This window comes from Colletes latitarsis, unplaced genomic scaffold (genome assembly GCF_051014445.1).
Source record: "Colletes latitarsis isolate SP2378_abdomen unplaced genomic scaffold, iyColLati1 scaffold0018, whole genome shotgun sequence".
NCBI lineage: Eukaryota > Metazoa > Arthropoda > Insecta > Hymenoptera > Colletidae > Colletes > Colletes latitarsis.
The window spans coordinates 13,599,227-13,604,137 of NW_027488369.1; positions in this window are offsets into that span (position 1 = coordinate 13,599,227).

Here is a 4,911-nt window from a genome sequence, read left to right on the forward strand (position 1 = left end):
CTTCAAGGCTAGATCCTGGGCTGTTTCTGGATTGTATCACGTAGTAATGTGGTACCACACTGAAACAGTCAATTAAACCTGGTTTCGATCAATATTTCAGAGGATAACGCAAGTTAGGTCTGGGATAGGTCAAGGATTTGCCCGCATCAGGCTCTTACTTTCGCATATTTCTCATACTTCATGGCTAGATCCTGTGCTATTTCTGGATTGGATCACGTAGTAAAGTGGTACCACACTGAAACATTCAATGAAACCTGGTCTGGATAAATATTTTAGAGGTTAACGCATCTTAGGTCTGGGTTAGGTCTAAGATTTGCCCCCATCAGGCTCACAGTTTAGCGTTTTTCACATTCTTGTTGAACAGATCCTGGGTTTTTTCTGGTTTGGATCACGAAGTAGTGTGGTACCACACTGAAACAGTCCATTAAACCTGGTTTCGCTCAATATTTTAGAGGATAACGCATGTAAGGTCTAGGTTAGGTCTGGGATTTGCTCTCATCAAGTTCATTCTTTCGCATATTTCTCATACTTGATGGCTAGATCCTGGGTTATTTTCTGGTTGGGATCACATAGTAATGTGGTACCACACTGAAACAGTCGATTAAACCAGGTTTCGATCAGTATTTTTGAGGACAACGCATGTTAGGTCTAGGTTAGGCCTGGGATTTTCACTCATCAGACCCATACTTTCGCATTCTTCACCTACTTGTTGAACGGATCCTGGATTTTTTCTGGTTTGGATCACGTAGTAATGTGGGACCACACTGAAACAGTCAATTAAACCTGGTTTCGATCAATATTTTAGAGAATAATTCATGTTAGGTCTAGGTTTGGTCTGGGATTTGCTCTCATCAGGCACATTCTTTCGCAACTTTCTCAAACTTGATGGCTAGATCCTGGGCTTTTTCTGGATTGTATCACGTAGTAATGTGGTACCACACTGAAACTTTCAATTAAACCAGGTCTTGATAAATATTTTAGAGGCTAACGCATGTTAGGTCTGGGTTAGGTCTAGGATTTGCCCTCATCAGGCTCATACTTTCGCATATTTCTCATACTTCATGGCTAGATCCTGGGCTTTTTCTGGATTGCATCACGTAGTAAAGTGGTACCACACTGAAACATTCAATGAAACCTGGTCTGGATATATATTTTAGAGGTTAACGCATCTTAGGTCTGGTTTAGGTCTACGATTTGCCCTCATCAGGCTCACAGTTTAGCGTTTTTCACATACTTGTTGAACAGATCCTGGGTTTTTTCTGGTTTGGATCACGAAGTAATGTGGTACCACACTGAAACAGTCCATTAAACCTGGTTTCGCTCAATATTTTAGAGGATAACGCATGTAAGGTCTAGGTTAGGTCTGGGATTTTCACTCATCAGACTCATACTTTCGCATTCTTCACATTCTTGTTGAACGGATCCTGGGTTTTTTCTGGTTTGGATCACGTAGTAATGTGGGACCACACTGAAACAGTCAATTAAACCTGGTTTCGAACAATATTTTAGAGGATAACGCATGTTAGGTCTAGGTTAGGTCTGGGGTTTGCTCTCATCAGGCTCATTCTTTCGCATATTTCTCATACTTCATGGCTAGATCCTGGGCTGTTTCTGGATTGCGTCACGTAGTAATGTAGTACCACACTGAAACAGTCAATGAAACCTGGTTTCCATCAATATTTTAGAGGACAACGCATGTTAGGTCTAGGTTAGCCATGGGAATTACACTCATCAGACTCATACTTTCGAATTCTTCACATACTTGTTGAACTGATCCTGGGTTTTTTCTGGTTTGGATCACGTAGTATTGTGGTACCACACTGAAACAGTCAATGAAACCTGGTTTCCATCAATATTTTAGAGGACAACGCATGTTAGGTCTAGGTTAGGCCTGGGATTTTCACTCATCAGACTCATACTTTCGCATTCTTCACATACTTGTTGAACGGATCCTGGGTTTTTTCTGGTTTGGATCACGTAGTAATGTGGTACCACACTGAAACAGTCAATGAAACCTGGTTTCCATCAATATTTTAGAGGACAACGCATGTTAGGTCTAGGTTAGGCCTGGGATTTTCACTCATCAGACTCATACTTTCGCATTCTTCACATACTTGTTGAACGGATCCTGGGTTTTTTCTGGTTTGGATCACGTAGTAATGTGGTACCACACTGAAACGGTCAATCAAACCTGGTATCGATCAATATTTTAGAGGATAACGCAAGTTAGGTCTGGGATAGGTCTGGGATTTGCCCTCATCAGGCTCATACTTTCGCGTTTTTCACATACTTTTTGTACAGATCCTGGGTTTTTTCTGGTTTGGGTCACGTAGTAGTGTGATACCACACTGAAACAGTCGATTAAACCTGGTTTCGATCAATATTTTAGAGGATAACGCATGTTAGGTCTAGGTCAGCCCTGGGAATTACACTCATCAGACTCATACTTTCGCATTCTTCACATACTTGTTGAACTGATCCTGGGTTTTTTCTGGTTTGGATCACGTAGTAATGTGGTACCACACTGAAACAGTCAATTAATCCTGGTTTCGATCAATATTTTAGAGAATTATTCATGTTAGGTCTAGGTTAGGTCTGGGATTTGCTCTCATCAGGCTCATTCTTTCGCATATTTCTCATACTTGATGGCTAGATCCTGGGCTGTTTCTGGATTGTATCACGTAGTAATGTGGTACTACGCTGTAACAGTCGATTAAACCTGGTTTCGATCAATATTTTAGAGGATAACGAATGTTAGGTCTGGGATAGGTCTGGGATTCTCACTCATCAGACTCATACTTTCGCATTCTTCTCATACTTGTTGAACTGATCCTGGGTTTTTTCTGGTTTGGATCACATAATAATGTGGTACCACACTGAAACAGTCGATTAAACCTTGTTTCGATCAATATTTTAGAGGATAACGCATGTTAGGTCTGGGATAGGTCTAGGATTTGACCTCATCAGACTCATACTTTCGCACACTTCACATACTCCTTGAACAGATCCTGGGTTTTTTCTGGTTTGGATCACATTGTAATGTGGGACCACACTGAAACATTCAATGAAACCTGGTCTGGATAAATATTTTAGAGGATAACGCATCTTAGGTCTGGGTTAGGTCTAAGATTTGCCCTCATCAGGCTCACAGTTTAGCGTTTTTCACATACGTGTTGAACAGATCCTGGGTTTTTTCTGGTTTGGATCACGAAGTAGTGTGGTACCACACTGAAACAGTCCATTAAACCTGGTTTCGCTCAATATTTTAGAGGATAACGCATGTTAGGTCTAGGTTAGGTCTGGGATTTGCTCTCATCAGGCTCATTCTTTCGCATATTTCTCATACTAGATGGCTAGATCCTGGGCTTTTTCTGGATTGCATCACATAGTAATGTGGTACCACACTGAAACAGTCGATTAAACCTGGTGTCGCTCAATATTTTAGAGGATAACGCAAGTAAGGTCTAGGTTAGGTCTGGGATTTGCTCTCATCAGGTTCATTCTTTCGCATATTTCTCATACTAGATGGCTAGATCCTGGGCTTTTTCTGGATTGCATCACATAGTAATGTGGTACAACACTGAAACAGTCGATTAAACCTGGTTTCGCTCAATATTTTAGAGGATAACGCATGTAAGGTCTAGGTTAGGTCTGGGATTTGCTCTCATCAGGTTCATTCTTTCGCATATTTCTCATACTAGATGGCTAGATCCTGGGCTTTTTCTGGATTGCATCACATAGTAATGTGGTACCACACTGAAACAGTCGATTAAACCTGGTTTCGCTCAATATTTTAGAGGATAACGCAAGTTAGGTCTGGGATAGGTCTAGGATTTGACCTCATCACACTCATACTTTCGCACACTTCACATACTCCTTGAACAGATCCTGGGCTATTTCTGGATTGGATCACGTAGTAAAGTGGTACCACACTGAAGCAGTCGATTAAACCAGGTTTCGATCAATATTTTAGAGGATAACGCATGTTAAGTCTGGGATAGGTCTGGGATTTGACCTCATCAGACTCATACTTTCGCATTCTTCACATACTTGTTGAACTGATCCTGGGCTATTTCTGGAGTGTATCAGGTAGTAAAGTGGTACCACACTGAAACATTCAATGAAACCTGGTCTGGATAAGTATTTTAGAGGATAACGCATCTTAGGTCTGGGTTAGGTCTAAGATTTGCCCTCGTCAGGCTCACGGTTTAGCGTTTTTCACATTCTTCTAAAACAGATCCTGGGCTTTCTCTTGTTTGGATCACGAAGTAGTGTGGTACCACACTGAAACAGTCCATTAAACCTGGTTTCGCTCAATATTTTAGAGGATAACGCATGTTAGGTCTAGGTTAGGTCTGGGATTTGCTCTCATCAGGCTCATTCTTTCGCATATTTCTCATACTTGATGGCTAGATCCTGGGCTTTTTCTGGATTGCATCACGCAGTAATGTAGTACCACACTGAAACAGTCAATGAAACCTGGTTTCCATCAATATTTTAGAGTACAACGCAAGTTAGGTCTAGGTAAGGCCTGAGATTTTCACTGATCAGACTCATACTTTCGCATTCTTCACATACATGTTGAACGGATCCTGGGTTTTTTCTGGTTTTGATCACGTAGTAATGTGGTACCACACTGAAACATTCAATTAAACCTGGTCTTGATAAATATTTTAGAGAATAACGCATGTTAGGTCTGGGTTAGGTCTAGGATTTGCCCTTATCAGGCTCATACTTTCGCATATTTCTCATACTTCATGGCTAGATCCTGGGCTGTTTCTGTATTGGATCACGTAGTAATGTGGTACCTCGCTGAAACAGTCAATTAAACCTGGTTTCGATCAATATTTTAGAGGATAACGCAAGTTAAGTCTGGGATTGGTCTGGGATTTGACCTCACCAGACTCATAC